This window comes from Symphalangus syndactylus, chromosome 16, assembly GCF_028878055.3.
Source record: "Symphalangus syndactylus isolate Jambi chromosome 16, NHGRI_mSymSyn1-v2.1_pri, whole genome shotgun sequence".
NCBI lineage: Eukaryota > Metazoa > Chordata > Mammalia > Primates > Hylobatidae > Symphalangus > Symphalangus syndactylus.
This window is the reverse complement of record NC_072438.2, coordinates 97501801-97521131: the sequence shown is the minus strand read 5'-3', so window position 1 is coordinate 97521131 and position 19331 is coordinate 97501801. Positions and strand designations below refer to the sequence as shown.

The 19331-nt window shown below is 37.2% G+C and overlaps 2 long non-coding RNA genes across 5 annotated transcripts in view; one reads left to right on the top strand and one right to left on the bottom strand.

The window, feature by feature from the left end:
* Positions 1 to 19331, bottom strand: part of LOC129464484 (uncharacterized) — a 224324-nt gene that overhangs the window by 93691 nt on the left and 111302 nt on the right. For 2 of the 4 annotated variants that reach the window (XR_010116274.1, XR_010116273.1), the window contains one exon: positions 1727 to 1825. The exons of the other annotated variants lie outside the window; for them this stretch is intronic. This is a non-coding gene — a long non-coding RNA (uncharacterized lncRNA). The remainder of the gene's footprint in view (positions 1 to 1726; positions 1826 to 19331) is intronic. 4 annotated transcript variants of the gene reach the window in all.
* Positions 5195 to 19331, top strand: part of LOC129464485 (uncharacterized) — a 34841-nt gene continuing 20704 nt past the window's right edge. Inside the window, exons 1-2 of the long non-coding RNA XR_008651609.2 lie at positions 5195 to 5236; positions 13564 to 13624. This is a non-coding gene — a long non-coding RNA (uncharacterized lncRNA). The remainder of the gene's footprint in view (positions 5237 to 13563; positions 13625 to 19331) is intronic.

Here is a 19331-nt window from a genome sequence, read left to right as displayed (position 1 = left end):
CTGGCACTTCCTGTGGGGAAAGTCTCCAACATGTGCTGGTCCTTCCATCCATCCCTGCCTTGCCTATGTCACCTCCTCTGTGCTCCACATTGAGGCCAGTGCATTACTCTTTTAACCCTAGCATAAGAGCTCACACGTCATCTATGGGGTTTCCCCATGATGGCCTAGGTTGAACATTTTCCCACCTGGTACTCATCACAGGACTGTATAATTGCCTGGTGGTTTGTCACATTAGCTGGAGATTTCCTAGAGGTCAAATAATTAACTATCAATTTTATCTAAATTTCTGTGACTTAGAGGGTACACAGTATGTGGTAGATGCACTGGCAAAGGTCTAACAACGGACCGACTACCGGAAGCTTTAAGGGAGGCAGAAAATGGGACAGTTGACATAGATTGGGCAAAGAGGATGAAAGGAGCTGCTTCCTTCTGCAAAGATGGATTTTCTGCACTTGGTGCTACAAAGAAAACACATGCTACATTACTCACTTTTCAGGAAACTTGGTCTATAAAGGACATTATGGACTTTATCCTAATCACAGGACCTTGGAGATATTGATACTTAAATTTACTTAGTTTTAAAAATCAGGGTACTAGTATTATTTCATTTTTTACTAGGAAATTGTTCTGGTAACAAAGCAAAGAAAGAAATGGACTGGGAATTGGGGTAACTATGGCTAAAGAGAGCGGGAAAAGTTATAAATTGGTTTCAGTCATCCTGGCAAGTGATAACTAACAAGACAGTAGTAGATGGAGAGGAAAATACATTGGGCCAGCAAAAGTTCTCAACATTTTCATGAAAAAGTCCCAATGAAGCCCCTTATCACATGCTATAGGGACACCATTTTTGCAAATGCTCTTTGATTTTATAATGAACATCGCAAGGGATGCCACTTAGCTGGATGGCATCGATCCCCTTAATGAAGGTGTACCTATCCCAGAGTTATTTTTGACTTTCTCCTAATTTGCTGATTCTCTCCTCTCCTACTCCAGTTTCTTTCTGGCTTTCTCTCCCATTGCATTTTTTTCCCCCACCAAATTCTATTTGTGAATCAATTTGTCCCTTAGAGCAGCTTTTGCAAAAATGTATCCAGTACACAAAGAACGGAGAGTACAAGCAAGTAAATCAAAGGTGATCTAATGAGTGATTTTTTTTTCTAGCACAGGAATACTGAGTCTTCATTTATACTTGGAAAAAATATAGAGCACTAAAATAAAAATTAAAAGTTCGTGATACTTTTTAAAGAAAAGTGCAGATGCACTTAAAAAGTTATGTTTTTTTAATCAGCTAACAGACAGATGCCAGACAGCAGGTGTTCCCTGAGGAAGATGGTTATGTATTTACGGCAGGTTTAACACCGAAGATTCTGAAATCCTTTCATCTGTAACCAAATCCATTGAGCAGAGCAAAAGTGACATCACCAAAACAAGGAAACCGTCCTTACTATCCTGGAGGGGATCAAAATAAGAGGGGCTGGATGGATCCTGTTTTATGGGCCCCTCTTCTTGGAATCCAGATCACTAAAATGAACCCTCAGTTATGAAGAGCAAGAGGCTCTCTACCCCTCTCCTCTACGTGAGGATTTGCCCCGGGATTATTGGTTGTTTATCATTTAATAACAATACAGAGCTTTCGAGAGCTGAAGCAACAAAGTCTCCTCCTTTTCATTTCCCTTGCAATATCTCAGCGAGATGATTCCAACCACCTCCTCTGCTGGCAACCTACCTACAGATCCACCACACTCCAGTGCATCCTCCACACACAGTCTGTGCCGGGCGGTTCAGCTTTGGGGTGAAGATGTTTAATGTCTTTCCTAAACTGGCCCTAGACATTGGTGGATTAAATGATTAGAGAACACATCAGTAAATCTCACAAGGCAGAAAAAGACATCTGCTCATTGATTGACTCAAATCATCTATGAGTTAAAGCAGAATACAGTTTGAAACAGAACCCCTCCAGTAACACATTCCATGGAACGGGTGAGTCAGGGTTTTAGACACCCATGCCCACTGTGCTGTGATTGCCAAATCAGGATAAAATGGGACTGTGCTCAGCTTGCTACTCAGCACAAATTTTTGCACATAAATGGGCACATTTTTGGTTTAACACAGCTATTTACGTGACATATTAAAAGGTTCTATGGAAACAGGTAGTACCCAGCACAGTAGAAATTATTATTGATTTATTGTCCTTGCTGTGTCATCAGTTTGGTTAAGCCTTTGAAGTGTGATGATGAGGAAAGCAGGGGCTCGATATTTCATGCAGAGAATCCAAAGAAAAATTAAACAATCATGACATGGAGAATATTTTTACAAAGTAATAAAAGAGTGCACATATCTAAGGTCCTTGGTTTTCTTGTTGCAGTATCTGGATAGAATATGAGAATTGTATAATCATGGTGAATACTCGTCCACCAAAGCTGACTTCATTTATCATTTCTCTTACTTAAAGAAAAAAAAAACCAAGTGAGTAAATTTCGGCATAAGTAAAAAGCAGAGGCAAAATATCTATTAAGCTCTATGACTTTATTGCAAAAAGTAGAGATTAAGGTTATAAAATAATTAAAACCAAAATCACGATTTTGGTCATGGATTTGGTGTTAATTCCAGATTTTCCTATTCACACATTCAGCAAGGAAATTTCTCATGAGTGAAGAAAGATGTGTGACGAATATTCAATTCGTTGTTTTATGTGCATCATTCTTGTTTAAATTTTATTTTATTTTGTTTTGCCATGTCCCTAGCAACATTAGAGCTACATGCAGCTACAGAAATCCTAAATAGCTAAAGACCAGGGACATTGGTTTGGAGGTAAAAGCAGTTGATGCTGAACTGTGTGGGAAACAAAAAGAGATCTTCACAAAACAATGTGGGACAGGAGAGAAATGAGATGAAGTTTAGGGTATGAGACTTGCATCCGGGATATAGTTAAGGTGAATAACAAGGAAGTCATTTGGGATTTCAGAACAGCTTTGGTGATGACAGAATAGGAAAGGGCGCTCTAGAGGGCTGCTAAAGGGAGTGAAATCCACTCACAGAGGCAGAGGAATCCCAGAGGATTAGGTTACACACAGCAACCAGTCCCAGGATGAAACAATTTACTTTCCACCTTGGTAGCCACAAAAACACTATTTTTTAGCATGGAGAATACCGTGTTACACTACATTATGGCTACGTTGAATTTAAAGACAAAATCGTAATAGTTTCTGAATGAATTTTAGTTAAATATGACTTTTAAAACATATGCAACATTGCAACTTTACTGGTTCATATCAACAAAAATCAAGAGAAAGTGAGTTTTGTCACTTTTATGCAAATTTCTGTTCCACTCAGGCTGCTTAGCATCTCACTGTGTGTAGTTTTTATCATTGGAAAACCATAATTTTACAGAACCACATGGCTTATATCTGAAAATCTCACTAGAGGATATCTAAATTATTGAGTATACAAATTATTCAGATTGTTAAAAGTAAAAAAAGAGAGCTGGTGATGAGAATTAAAACCAAAAGTCTGCTCTAATTCCCTGTTTTTTATCCTGAGTTTCCTGTTCTTATAACGAAGGCAATTCTGTGAAAGGTAAAATGATTAATTATGATCCCTAAGCAAGTGATTCCATGAAAATGAAATAACACAAAATAATGGATAGACTGGATATATTATCTATTTATTGTTGCATATGCAGTTACACCAGCATGTAAGAACTTAAAGTAATCATTTATTATCTCACAGTTTCTGTGTATAAGAATTTGGATGGTTTTGGTTCACGTCTACCAGGAGGCTGCAGTCAAGATGTTGACTGGGGCAGGAGTCATCTAAAATCTTGACTGAGGCTAAGGATCTACTTTCAGCCTGGCCTCCCTCATATGCCTAGAAAACTGCTGCTGGCTTTTGGCAGGAAGCATCAAATCCTTGACACACAGACCTCTTGAGTGCTGTCCTTCATGGCAGCTGTATTTCCCCAGGGTAATTGACTCAAGAGAGAGAACAAGACCAAAATCACATGTGATTTAAGGCCTAGCCTCAGAAGCCACACTCCTTCATATCTCCAATATGCCACTGAATAAACTGAATGCAGAGGTCAGCCCTATTCTGTATCTAACACAGAGCTCTAGAACCCAGGCAGAGCTCCAGACCCACATCCCCAACTCCCTACAGCACACCACCATTTAAATGTCCCCATGCTCCTCAAATTCACAATGTCCCCAAGTGATTTCAACTTCTCCCACCTGTCCTCCCCTCTCCACAAACTTCTCCTACTCTGCCCAAACCTAGCATGTAGAAATCTATACCTTCAAAATGTGTTTGCTTCAGGACCTCTGCACAGAAGGGTTTTCAGTTAGTTTTAATTTGCAACTTGAAACCTGACTCCTCCTTTTCATTTCTATTGGTCAAAACGTCTCACTGAGATGATGCTAACTTCTGCTCTACTGGTAACCTACCTAGAGGTTCACACCATAATTCATCTTCAAAAATTACAGCAGAAATGCTTTTTCTAAAACGATGTTTAATTGGCATTACCCTCATAAACTTCTTTATCATTCCACATAACTTCAGTTTTACTTTCTTCTTGTATCCCTATTCTGCTATAAGACTCAATTAAGGTTTTTTGTTTTTGTTTTGTTTTTTTTTTTTTTGAGATGGAGTTTCGCTCTGTAGCCCAGGCTGGAGTGCAGTGGCGTGATCTCAGCTCACTGCAACCTCCGCCTCCCAGGTTCAAGCGATTCTCCTGCCTCAGCCTCCCGAGTAGCTGGGACTACAGGAGCCCACCACCGTGCCTGGCTAATTTTTTGTATTTTTAGTAGAGACGAGGTTTCACCGTGTTAGCCAGGATGGTCTTGATCTCCTGACCTCGTGATCCGCCCGCCTCGGCCTCCCAAAGTGCTGGGATTACAGGCATAAGCCACCACGCCCAGCCACCCCAGGCCTTTCTAAAAGGCAAAAATGTCTGATTATTAGGACTGTGGCCCAAGAAGGAGAGAATAAAAGTGTCCCAAACCTTCACGTCCTCCTTTTTTCCCACCACGGCTCTAAGAAAAGACCTTCATGAGTTTGGGCATGCAACTATTCAGTCTGTCTGACTCGTACCAGAGGAACCGAGTGACTGCTCTTGGACCCTAGTTTGCTGAGGCTGGTCCATAAATCCCAACCACAGCAGAACGTTAAGTCCCAGCCACCGGAAGTGGAGGGGCAGCCATAGGAAGTGGCCAGAGCCAACGGATGACCCACTCTAGGACAAGTGAGAGCCCTTGGGATGCCCCTTCAGCAACCTGTGCCCGAGCGGCCAGCTGTTATTCTCACTGATTTTACTTCCACAAAAGATGTTTGTTATTTCAAAATTTGAGGGAAAACCTCTCACCTGTAACTCCCTTCTAGGAGGGGGCAAAAGAGATCAGATCTCATTGTTTTAAGTTCCATAGGGAGAGACCTTTAAGATTATCTTATCTGAATAATTTTAACCAATACAAACATGTTTCTATTCATGATATAGTTTGTACTATATGTATAAATATATGTGTGTGTATGTGTATGTGTGTGTGTGTGTGTGTGTGTGTATATTCTCTCTCTCTCTGAACCGACATCATGGTGGCTTTGTTTCTATTTATTCCCTGAATACTTACATCATCAGCTGAGGAGATTTCCAGGCACTGGTGGAAATGCGCTTCATCTTTTTCATATGAAACCCTCTCCACATCAATTGTTACCCTTGGCTAAAGCTGAGCTTCTCTCAGTCTCACAGTTGCCAGGAGTCCTGTACATTTCATGGAATTTTCTCCATCTTAAAGGAAAACCTTAAAGCCATTCATTCACTGTATTTACTTTATTTTTTGTTGTGGCACATGAAGAGTTAAGCATCAGATAACTTCAGAAAGTCAATTAAAAAGGGATGGTGTCGCTTAATCACAGGGCTTTTCCTATCTGTTTTTTCCAGTAGTTACTTTAAAACTGCTAACTTGAAATCACAGCCCTGTGCTGTCTTCAGAAGTTCACTCAATCAAAAGCCAAGTGCTGAGTAATCAAAGATCTTAAATAACTAGAAGTTCTAACCCTGACCACAAGAGGATTAAAAATCCAGTAGCCAGAACTCAGTTCTTCGATCCAGCAGGCACCAGTGCATAATGAGAAATCCCCAAAGCCCTAGATCACAGCCATGTCCTTGCCCAGCATAGAACTAAGTGGAAAACCTCTCTAATTCCTTAAGAGATCTTATCTGCCTGATGAAAATAGATATTGGCTTCTGTGTAGCATGATTAGAAGAATGCAAGAGGCTTAGCACAGATGCAAGGGAAAGGCTCAGCCGGCTCATTTACATGGCGTTGCTGCTGACAGGTGACGTTAACAGAAGAGCATAACCCACGGGCACAAACACACCTGAATTAAAGCAGCATTTATTTACTCAAGCTATAGAGGGATTAGCATTTGTTTATTTTGCCATATCTAATTTTTTAAATCTATTAAGCACTTTGATGCTTACTTTATTTTCTGTAACAAACAGTCAAGCTGGTTGAAGAGATGTTTATTTTCATTCAAAACAACCTGTCAAATGATTGTAACAGAAATGTAAGTGTTGGGATGAATGAAAATTATTTCTATTTATTTAGAGTATAAATATTTGAAAGCCACAGATTCATTCATACATTACCATTGCTTACTGCTACATGTGATATATACGTGTGCACATAAAATGCACAAACATACATATTATATGTATACTATATATAGTATAGCATACCAGTATTTTATATCAGATCATTTCACATTAGTCAGAATGGCTATTATTAAAAAGTTAACAAAAACAGATGCTGACAAGGCTGCAGAGAAAAGGAAACACTTGCGCACTGTTGGTGGGAATGTCAGTTAGTTCAGTCACTGTAGAAAGCAGTGTGAAGATTTCTCAAAACACTCAAAACAGAATTACCATTTAACCCAGCAACCCGTTACTGGATATATACCCAAAGAAAATAAATTGTTCCTCAGAAAAGACACATGCACTTCTGTGTTCATCGCGGCACTATTCACAATAGCAAAGACATGGAATCAGCAGAGGTGCCACCATCAGCAGTGGACTGGATAAAGGGAATATGGTACACCACGGAATACTATGCAGTCATAAATAAGAATAAAATCGTGTTCTTTGCAGCAACATGAATACAACTGGAGGCTATTTTCCTAGGCAAATTAACACAGGAACAGAAAACCAAATACTGCATGTTCTCACTTATAAGCAGGAAGATGGCAACAGTAGACATTGAGGACTACCAGATGGAGGAGGGAAGGAGACAGGCAAGGGTTGAAAAATTAACTATTGGGTACTATACTTCAGTATCTGGGTGATGGGATCAATCATACCCCAAACCTCAGCACCATGCAATATGCCCATGTAATAAACCTGTACATTTTATTTTTACAAAATAAAAGTTATAAAAAATTGCTTATTTTAGAATACTATGTTTTAAGTTTATAAATTTATAACATGTACATTTACATCATCATGTAAAATTTGTGTATATTTGTACATTTGGCATTGAAATTTGAAGTTAAAATTATCTAAAAACAATAAGCCTTTAGAAAGATCAGGCAGAACCTAAAATCGTATGATACACTTTGTCACCTTCAGTACTCACAGGATTCAAAAACACTTTTTAGAGGGGAAAAGTGTTTTTGAAAACTGTCAGTTATGTGAATAATTGGAAAATGCAAAGTTACTTTGAACAAATAGTATCTCCTTCCTAACTTATTACCAAAGTGCTGGACATTATTAACACAAGGAAAATGCTTATACACGTGGATTTTTTTTTAACTCTATCACTGTTAAAGTTGGTTTTCTATTCAGATTGTTGACTCTAAATTCAGAGCGATTCAATATAACATAAATATTTTATCATATATGAAAGTTTTAAGATCTGGTTGAATACAATGTATTACTGTATATTGCAAAATTTAACAACACAGGATCTACATGCTTGCATAAGGGAAATGAAGCAAACACAATTAGGAAAAACAAAACAACACCAAAACCACAACAGTGAAATAAGTTGGGTAGTTTTGTATTCGAATAAAGTTTAATATAAAAAGAAAATATTTCAGAGTAGCGTCAATTTTGGTCAATAAGTGCAAATTCCCAATTATTTTATAATTAATATCAAAAGGCAGACTCAAGTGAATTTGTATAAAACTTTTAAACAACTTTATTGAGATATCATTGGCACACAATAAAGTGCAAATACTAAAAATGTAAGATGTTGGCTGGGCGTGGTGGCTCATGCCTGTAATCCCAGCAGTTTGAGAGGCCAAGGTGGGCAAATCACCTGAGGTCAGGAATTCAAGACCAGACTGGCCAACATGGTGAAACCCCATCTATAATAAAAATACAAAATTGCTAATGCATAGTGGTGCAAGCCTGTAGTTTCAGCCACTTGGGAGACTGAGGCAGGAGAAGACCTTGAACCTGGGAAGCAGAGGTTGCAGTGAGCCAAGACCGTGCCATTGCACTCCAGCCTGGGAGACAAGTGTGAAACTCTGACTCAAAAAAAATAAATAAATAAAATAAAATAAATAAATAAAGTAAAATGAAATAAATAAAATAAAGGATGTAAAATTTAACATGCATATATATCTATGGACCTATCAGAGCTTGTTTTGGATGTATACCAAACAGCGTAACTGCTGGATCATACGATAGTTTTTAGTTTTTTGCAGAAACTCCACACTGTTTTTTCATAGTGGCTACCCTAATTTACATTCCCACAAGCAGTGAGCTAGTGTTCTTCTTTCTTCACATCCTTGCCAGTATGTTAAATTCTGTTGTTTTGATAATAGACATTTTAAATGGAGTAAGATGATATCTCATTGTGGCTTGATTTACAATCCCCTGATGATTAATGGTGTTGATCATTTTTTACATGCCTGTTGACTATTAGTATGTCTTCTTTTGAGAAATGTTCATTTAGATCATTTTCTCATTTTAAAATCAAATTATCTGGGGTTTTTTTTTGGCTACTGATTTGTTTAAGCTTTTTATTCTGGTTATTAACCCCTTATCAAATGGATCATTTGCAAATATTTTCTCCCACTCTGTAGGCTGTCTCTTCCCTCTGTTGATTGTTTTTGGTTGTTTGTTTCTGCTGTGCAGAAGCTTTTTAGCTTGACAAATACCATTTATTTTTTTGCTTTTGTTGGCTATGCTTTTGAGGTCTTACCCAAACAGTATTTCCTCAGACCAATGTCCTGAAGTATGTCCTCAATGTTTTCTTCTAGTATTGTTTCAGGTCTTATTTTTAAGTCTTTAATTCATTTTAATTTGATATTGTTGCATATAATGAGATATAGAATATTCAGTTTTCCCAGCACAATTTATTAAACATGATATTATTTCCCTACAGAATGTTCTTGGTACCTTTTATTTGAAATTGAGTTGGCTTTAAATATGTGGATTTATTTCTGAGTTCTCCATTCTGTTCCACTGGTCTATGTGGATTCTTTTATGCCAGCATCATGCTGTTTGGGTTACTATAGCTTTGTAGTATATGTTGTAATAAAGTAGTGTGATGCCTCCAGCTTTGTTCTTTTTGCTCAGATTGCTTTGGCAATTCAGGGTGTTCTGTGATTCCATATAAATTTTTGGATTTAAAAAATATATATTTGTGTGCAGAATGCCACTGATATTTTGATAGGAATTATATGAAATTGGTAGATCACTTTTGGTAATATGGTTCTTTTCACAATATTAATTCTTTCAATCTATGAACATAAAGAAACTTTCCATTCTTTTGTGACCTCTTCAATTTCTTTCATCGATCTTTTATAGTTTTTCTTGTAGAGATCTTTAATCTTTTATATTTATTTCTAGGTATTTTATTATTTTATAGCCATTACAAATAAGATTGTCTTCTTGTTTTTTTCTGCTAGTTAACTGTGGGTGTATGAAAACACTACTGATTTTGATGTTTTTTTGTATGTTAATTTGTATCCTGGAAATTTACTGAATTTTTTCATCAGTTCTAAGTTCCTCATTTCCAGTTTGGATAACCTCTAATTTTTCTATTGCCTAACTTCTCTAGCTAGGATTACTCGTACTATGTTGAATAAGAGGGGTGAAAGTAAGCATTCTTGTCTTGTTCTATTTCTAAGAGGAAAACTTTCAGCTTTTCCACATTCTATGTGATATTTACTGTGGATTTGTCATATATGGTCTTTATTGTGTTGAGGAATACTCCTTCTATATCTTTGTTAGAGGTTTTACAATGAAGGATGTTGATTTCTATCAAATGCTTTTTCTGCATCTATTGAGATAATTATTTGTCCTTCATTGCACTGATGTGATGCATCATGTTTATTGATTTGCATATGTTGCACCATTCTTGTATCCCTGGGGAAAGTTCCACTAGATTATAGTGAATAATCTTTTTAATGTGCTGGTGGATTCAGTTTGCTAGTATTTTGCTGAGGATTTTTGTATCTCTGTTCATCAGGGATATTGGCTTACAGTTTTGTTGGTGTTGATGATGTGCCCTTATCTGGTTTTGTTATCAGGGTAATGCTGGCCTCTGAAAATGAGTTTAGAAGAATTCCAGCATCTTTGATTTTCTAAAATATTTTGAGAAGAATTGGTATTAGTTCTCTAAATGTTTGATAGAATTTAGTAGTGAAACTGTCACATTCTGGGCTTTTTATGGGAGAAATATTATTACTGATTAAATCTCATTTCTCATAATTGGTCTTTTCAAGTTTTTTATTTCTCAATATTGGCAAATTATATGTGTCTAGGAATTTATCCATTTCTGTTAGATTCTCCAATTTGTTGACATGTCTTTCATAATATTCTCTGATAATTCATTGCATTTCTGTGGTATTAATTATAATTTCTCCTTTTTCCTGATTTTATGAATTTGGATCTTTTATCTTTTTTTCTAGTTAGTCTAGTTAATTAATGGTTTGCTTATTTTATTTATCTTTTCAAAAGCCAAATTTCCATTTTATTGTTCTTTTGTATTGCTTTTTCAGTCTCAATTTTATTATTTCTACTCTGGTCTTTAATTTTTTTTAATCTATTAATTTTGGGTTTGATTTGTTCTTACTTTTTTAGTTTTGTAAGATAAACCATTATGTTATTCATTTGAAATATTTCTACTTTTCTGATGTAGGTGTTTATTGCTATGAATTTCCCTCTTAATACTGCTTTTGCTATATGCCATAGGTTTTGGTATGTTGTGTTTCTATTTTATTTGTTTCAAGATTTTTTTTGCTGGGTTGTTTTTTATTGATATTCAGTATTTGGTGTCTGTATATGTCCTAGAGTAAAATTATTTTTGAATTAAATATTTTTAAATATAAAATATTAAATATTTTCTATCGGTCTGTGTCTGATAGTCTATGATTGATCTAAAATAATTTTTGGATCAAATATTTTCTATCAGCCTGTGTCTTAACTTTTTTTTTAGTAGTCCATTTCAAAGGCCACAATTTTTTAATTTTAGCTAAGTTCAATTTATTAACTTATTTGATCAATTACGTACATGACGTGTTATATTTAAAAAAAAATTTGCTAATTCAAGACCACAGAGATTTTCTCCTGTTTTCTGCTGTGCATTTTATACTTTCATATCTTACCTTTAATCTGTGGGTTATTTTGAGTTAATTTTTATGTAGGACACGAGGTATGGATTAACAGATTTGCGAGTTATTTTGCCTTGATTTTTGCTTATTATTAAGTGTATTAGTTTGCTTGATCTGCAATAATGAATTACTACAAATGGAGTGGCTTAAAGAAGAGAAATTATTTTCCTACAGTTCAAGGAAGCCCATGATCAGGTTTCAGCAGGTTAGATTTCTTCTGAACTGTCTTTCCTTGGCATGTGGATGACTGTCTTCTTGCTGTGTGCTTACCTGGTTCTCCTTCAGTCTGTCTCATCTGTGTCCTAATCTACTCTTCTAATAAAGACACTAGCCATATTGGATAAAAGCCTACTTCTACCTTCTAGACTAAGCTAGTATGTAAAAGTACAATTAGTTTTTCATATATTTTTATTTTATGCTATTACCTTGATAGACTAATTTATGTCTTATTATTTTTTATAGATTCTACCAAATTTCTACGTTGATAATCATGGCATCTGAGAATTAAGTTTGTTCGTTCCCTCTAGTCTGTATGTCTTTTATGTTCCATGTTTTTATTATTGCATTGGCTAAAACCTTGAGCATAAGTTTGGATAGAAATGGTGGGTAGCAGGCATCCTCCTATGATTCCTAATCTTAGAAACATAGTGTTACTTCTTTCAACATTAACTATGATGTTACATGCAAATGTTTTGTAGGTGTCATTTCAAGTTCAGGAAGGTGATTTTTCTTTCTGGTTTGCAAAGTATGCATCATTAGTGAATATTACATTTTATCAAATAATTAGTTTTATGCTTTTATTGATCATATGGCTCCTCCATTTTAATGTATTAATGTGGTAAATTACATTGATTGATTTTAACTGTTGAAACAACCTTGAATCTCTAGAGCAAACCCCACATGGTAATGATGTATTAGCATTTTAATACATTATTGGATTTGAGTTATCAGTAATGTATTGCTCCTGATATCCATGTTCATGAGAGAGATTGGTTTATTGTTTTCCCTCGTTTCTTATACTGTTGTCTACTTTTCCGGTGAGAGCAGGACAGGCTTCACAGAATGAGCTAAGAGGCATTTCCTCATCTTCAATTCTTCGACAGACTTTGTATAGAATTAGCATTATTTCTACTTTTAAAACAGTATTTAAAGATGCTGGTGTTCATCAATGAATCCATCTGCTTCTGGATTTTCTTCATAGATAGGTTTAAAAGTACAAATTAATTTTTTTCAATGGAGCTATTCTGGTTATAGATATTGCATCTTGAGTGAAGTATGGTGATTTGTGTTTTACATGAAAGTTTTTCTCATCATCTAAATTGTCAATCTAAATAGTATAAAGTTGTTTATGCTGTGCTTTTATCCTCTAGTATCTATTTACCATCTGTAGAATATTATAATATCTACAGATTTTAAATCTATCTAAAAATACTTTGAATATCTGTAGAAGCTGTAGAAATGATCTCTTTACTGAAACTCCGTCTCTATTAAAAATACAAAAAAATTAGCTGGGCGTGGTGGCGGGCGCCTGTAGTCCCAGCTACTCGGAGAGGCTGAGGCAGGAGAATGGTGTGAACCCGGGAGGCGGAGCTTGCAGTGAGCCGAGATAGCACCACTGCACTCCAGCCTGGGCGACAGAGCGAGACTCCGTCTCAAAAAAAAAAAAAAAGAAATGATCTCTTTACTCAGTTGATCTGCTCGCCTCGCCCCATCTCTACTAAAAATACAAAATTAGCTGGGCATGGTGAAACATGCTTGTAATCCCAGCTACTCAGGACCCTGAGGCAGAAGAATCACTTGAACTTGGGAGGCGGAGATTGCAGTGAGCCGAGATCACGCCATTGCACTCCAGCCTGTGTGACAAGAGTGAAACTCTGTCTCAAAAAAAAAAAAAAAAGGCTTGTCTATTTTCTCTGGATGTTTTTAAGTTGTTGCTTCATGTTTTATTAGGTGATAAGCTTGTGCTGCAGGATAAAGTGTTAACATCAGTGTGGCCAAGGTCAAAAGGCAGGTAAGTACCACCAGGGAAACAGTGAAAGTTTCTAGGTCACTACGAACAGACAACATGCACACCAGACTCAAGTGATACAGCGTTTATTTATAGCAAGAGGAGAAAGCAAGTACATAAGATTTAGCCCCTTGCAATGCATGGGTCTCCCATGGCTATTGAATCTATTCTACAGTCACTGAGGGCAATGTGACTACATGTGCCTCACTTCAGGCTGAAGTAGAAAAATTCCCACCATTGTCTCTAAAGGTGTGAATGACAGAAAGCTGGGGGGTGCCTGAAGGCTACTGACACATATATAGGTAAGAAGTTCCCAGAAAAAGTTTATATATGCCCACTGCAGCAGGAACAGGGATATACTAGCTGTTCTCTGAGCTCATTTCACAAAACGTTATTTGTGAGCTTACCAGCACATCCTGTACCAAGCACCAAGTTTTTCTTGAGAACCCAGGGGAACTGTTGGGTGGCACTCGGACCCTGCACTCACACTACATATTTAATGATGCTATTATTAAATTAATAAATATTTAGATTTTATGTTTTGATTAATTGACCCCTTTGCTGTTGTAAATGTCTTTATTTCCCCCCGGTAATATTGTTTTGCCTTAAAACTTATGTCAAAGTTAATATAGTCAAATCAGTTTTTAAATTAGTATTAAAGGCCAAGCATGGTGGCTCATGCCTGTAATCCCAGCACTTCCGGAGGCTGAGGCAGGCGGATCACTTGAGGTCAGGAGTTCGTGACCAGCCTGGCCAACATGGCGAAACCCCATTTCTACTAAAAGTACAAAAATTGGCCAGGTGTGGTGGCAGGCACCTGTAATTCCAGCTACTCACGAGGTTGAGGCTAGAGAATCACTTGAATCTGGGAGGCAGAGGTTGCAGTGAGCTGAGATCGTGCCACTGCACTCCAGCCTTTGGTGACAGAGTGAGACTCTGACTCAAAAAAAAAAAAATACTATTAACATGAATATATTTTGCATCTTCCTACTTTTAACATATTTGCATCTTTATTGCTTAAGGCTTATTGATATATAATTGAAAATAAAGTTATTTTATATATATTTAAGGTGTACTACATGATAATTTAATATATGTATACATTGTTAAATGACTTCCACAGTCAACTTAATTAAAGTCCTTGTCTTTCAGACGGCATATATTTATTTTTCATCCAATATGAAAATCTCTGCTTTTTAATAGGTGGTTTGAACCATTTATATTTAATGTGATTATTGATGTAGTTAGGTTTAATAGCACTTTCTAATATTTGCTTTCTATTTGCCTTATCTTTTTTCATTTTGCTATTTGTCTGCCTTTTTAAAATTATTGCATATGATTTATGATTCCATTTATCTTTATGTTCACTTAATAGCAAAACACTTTGTTATTTTAGTGGTTGCCTTCGCTATTGTAGTGTACATCATAAACTTATCATAGTCTATCTTCCAGTGATATAACTCCATGTAGAGTATAAAAATGTCACAAAAGTATACCTCAGCTTTTCTCTTACTGGTCATAATGTTACTGTTGTAACACATTTTAACTTTTCATATAAACATTACCCAGTGTTATTATTGTTTTTCCTTGAACAATCAACTAAGTTGATTGAAAAGGAAAGAAAAAAATAAGTGTTTATCCAAGTAGCTATGATTTCCAGTATTCTTCATTTTTTTGGTTTGAACTTATATTTCACTAGATAGCCTATCTGAATTTCCTTTGGCCTGAAGGACTTTCTTGGACATTTTTTATACCTCACATGTACAGGAGATGGATTATTTTATGACCCATATGTATTGTGTGACCTGTATGTCTCAGGTATGATAAAACATACCGACCAGCCCCCAGGATTCAATTACCTCCCCCTGTGTCCCTCTGACAACACATGGGAATTTTGGGTGATCCAATTCAAATTGAGATTTGGATGGGGACACAGCCAGACTATATCACTGTATATTTGAAAAAGTCTTTATTTCCACTTTTTATGTAATGATAAAACATACCTGAGACTGGGAAGAAAATGAGTGTTAATTGGACTTACAGTTCCACATGGCTGGGGAGGCCTCAGAATCATGGCAGGAGGTGAAAGGCACTTCTTACATGGTGGCAGCAAGAGAAAATGAGGAAGAAGCAAAGCAGAAGCCCCTGCTAAATCCATCAGATCTCATGAGACTTATTCACTATCACGAGAATAGCACAAGAAAGACGGGCCCTCATGATTCAATTACCCCCCCACCCCCCAGATCCCTCCTACAACATGTGGGAATTCTGGGAGATACAATTCAAGTTGAGATTCAGGTAGAGACACAGCCAAACCATATCATTCCACTCCTGGCCCCTCCAAATCTCATGTCCTCACATTTCAAAACCAATCACGCCTTCCTAAAAGTCCCCGAAAGTCTTTACTCATTTCAGCATTAACCCAAAAGTCCCCAGTCCAAAGTCTCATTTGAGACAAGGCAAATTTCTTCCACCTATGAACCTATAAAAGCAAAAGCAAGCTGGTTACTTTCTAGATACAATGGAGGTACAGGTATTGGGTAAATATAGCCATTCCAAATGGGAGAAATTGGCCAAAACAAAGGGGTTACAGATCCCATGCAAGTCTGAAATCCAGTGAGGCAATCAAATTTTAAAGCTCCAAAATGATCTCCTTTGAATTCCAGTCACAAATCCAGGTCATCCTGATGCAAGAGGTGGGTTCCCATGGTCTTGGGCAGCTCTGCCCTTGTGGCTTTGCAGGCTACAGCCTCCCTCCCAGTTGCTTTCATGGCCTGGTGTTGAGTGTCTACAGCTTTTCCAAGCACATGGTGCAAGGTGTCAGCAGATCTAACATTCTGGGGTTTGGAGGATGGTTGCCGTCTTCTCACAGCTCCACTAGGCAGTGCCCCAGTAGGGACTCTGTGTGGGGGCTCTGACCTCACGTTTCCCTTCTGCACTGCCCTAGCAGAGGTTCTCCATGAGGGCCCCACCCCTGCAGCAAACTTTTGTCTGGGCATCCAGGCGTTTCCATGCATCTTCTGAAATCTAGGTGGAGGTTCCCAAACCTCAGTTCTTGACTTCTGTGCACCCACAGGCTCAACACTATGTGGAACCTGCCAAGGCTTGGGGCTTCTACCCTCTGAAGCCACAGCCCAAGCTCTATATTGGCCCATTTCAGCCATGGCTGGAGTGGCTAGAACACAGAGCACCAAGTCAGTAGGCTGAACACAGCATGGGGATCCTCAGCCTGGCCCACAAAACCACTTTTTCCTCTTGTGCCTCCAAGCCTGTGATGGGAGGGGCTGCCGTGAAGGTCTCTGACATGCCCTGGAGACATTTTCCCCATGGTCCTGGGGATTAATATTAGGCTTCTGGCTACTTATGGCAAACTTCTGCAGCAGGCTTGAATTTCTCCTCAGAAAATGTTTTTTGTTTGTTTGTTTGTTTTTCCTACTGCCTCCTCAGGCTGCAAATTTTCTGAACTTTTATACTGTTCCCTTTTAAAATGGAAGGCTTTTCATAGCACCCAAGTCACCTTTTGAATGCTTTGCTGTTTAGAAACTTCTTCCACCAGATACCCTAACTCATCTCTCTCAAGTTCAAAATTTCATAAATTTCTAGAGCAGGAGCAAAATGCTGCCAGTCTCTTTGCTAAAACATAACAAGTCACCTTTGCTTCAGTTCCCAACAAGTTCCTCATCTTCATCTGAGACCACCTCAGCCTGGAACTTATTGTTCATATCACTATAAGCATTTTTGTCAAAGCCATTCAACAAGTCTCTAGGAGGTTCCAAACTTTCCCACATTTTCCTGTCTTTTTTTGAGCCCTCCAAGCTGTTCCATCCTCTTCCTGTTACCCAAAGTCACTTCCATGTTTTCAGGTATCTTTTCAGCAATGCCCCACTATACTGGTACCAATTTACTAAATTAGTCCGTTTTCATGCTACTGATAAATACATATCCAAGGCTGTAAAGAAAATGAGGTTTAATTGGACTTACAGTTCCACATGTCTGGGGAGGCCTCAGAATCATGGTGGGATGTGAAAGGTATGTCTTACATGGTGGCAGCAAGAAAAAATGAGGAAGAAGCAAAAGCAGAATCCCCTGCTAAACCCATCAGATCTCGTGAGAGTTATCCACTATCATGAGAATAACATGGAAAAGACCAGCCCCCAGGATTCAATTACCTCCCCCTGGGTCCCTCACACAACACATGGGAATTTTGGGCCATCCAATTCAAATTGAGATTTGGGTGGAGACACAGCCAAACTATATCACTGTATATTTGAAAACGTCTTTATTTCCACTTTTTATGTAATATTTTAAAAATGTTTTTAATCACTTTAAATGTGTTGGTCCTCTGTCTTCTTGCTGCCATTGTTTCTGATAAGAAATCTACTTTCATCTTTCTTTGTGCCCCTCTGTATGTAACATTTCTTTGCCTGCCCCCACTTGATGCTTTTAAAATTTCCTCTTTATCAATGGTTTATAGCAAATTTATTATGATATGACTTGGATCTGTTTGCCTCATGTTTCCTGTGCTTGCTCTTCACAGAGATTCTTGTATCTGTTGGTTTACAGTTCGCATCAAATTTTTTAAAAAGCAGCCATTATTATTTTAATTGTTTATTTTGTCTCTCATTGCTTTCCTCCGTTTTGAAGATGCAAATTACATATATATCAAGCTCAAGCCACTTGATGTTGACATTCGCTGATTCTTTTTTTTTAGATTTGCTTTTTTTCTGTTTCTGTGTTTAAGTTTTGGTAGTGTATATTTCTCTTGCTCTTCAAGTTTATTTATTTTTTTCTGCAACGTTAAATTTGTTATTCATTCTATTCAGTACACTTTTGTCTCTCACAGCATAGTTTGGATTTTTAGAAGCTTGAATTAGGCTATTTTTATATCTTCCATTGAATATAATTTTGATAACTTAAAAAAATAACATTGCAAAGACAGTATATTAAGTTGCCAAATATCACACCCAGGTTCCCCAATTATTATGTTATGTTAGGATAATGCATTTTAAAATAATTAATGAGCACATTTTTATTAATTCTTATTAACTAGAGTCCATGCTTAATTCAGATTTTCCTACTTTGAATTAATATTTTTTCTGTGTCAAGATCCCACCCAAGATATTCTGTAACATTTAACTCACATGTCTTCATAGGCTCGTGACAATGACAGTTTGTCAGGTTTTTCTTGCTTTTTACAATCTTGACAGTTTTGAGGTGTTATGGTCAGGCGTTTTGTAGAATGCCCATGTTCACCACATCATATCTGGTGTATGTCCTATCAAGATGATATATCACTGTTGACATTAATAATGACCACCTGGTGGAGTCAGTGCTTGTCAGGTCTCTCCACTGTAAAGTTGCTATCACAGCCTTCAGTGAAGAGTGGGTAGAAGAGTAAATACAGAAATTATTTGGAATTCTTTTTATGGCAGCCTTCTCTGTCCCATTTATTTATTTTTTGATTATCTGTATCAGTATGGTCTCATGAGCATTTATTTTGTGTTTTGGAGTATAATCTAATAATACTTTACTTACATTATTAATACATATACAGTTTTATTTGTCCATTATACCCTAATAAAGCTGGAAAATGAAAAGGAAATAAGGACGAAAGAATGGTTCCAGATTTGGGCATTAAGAGGTCTGTCAGTTGGCACCTGGCTGCTGTATCCCTATGACATACCATGGTCGTGTGTGTGTGTGTGTGTGT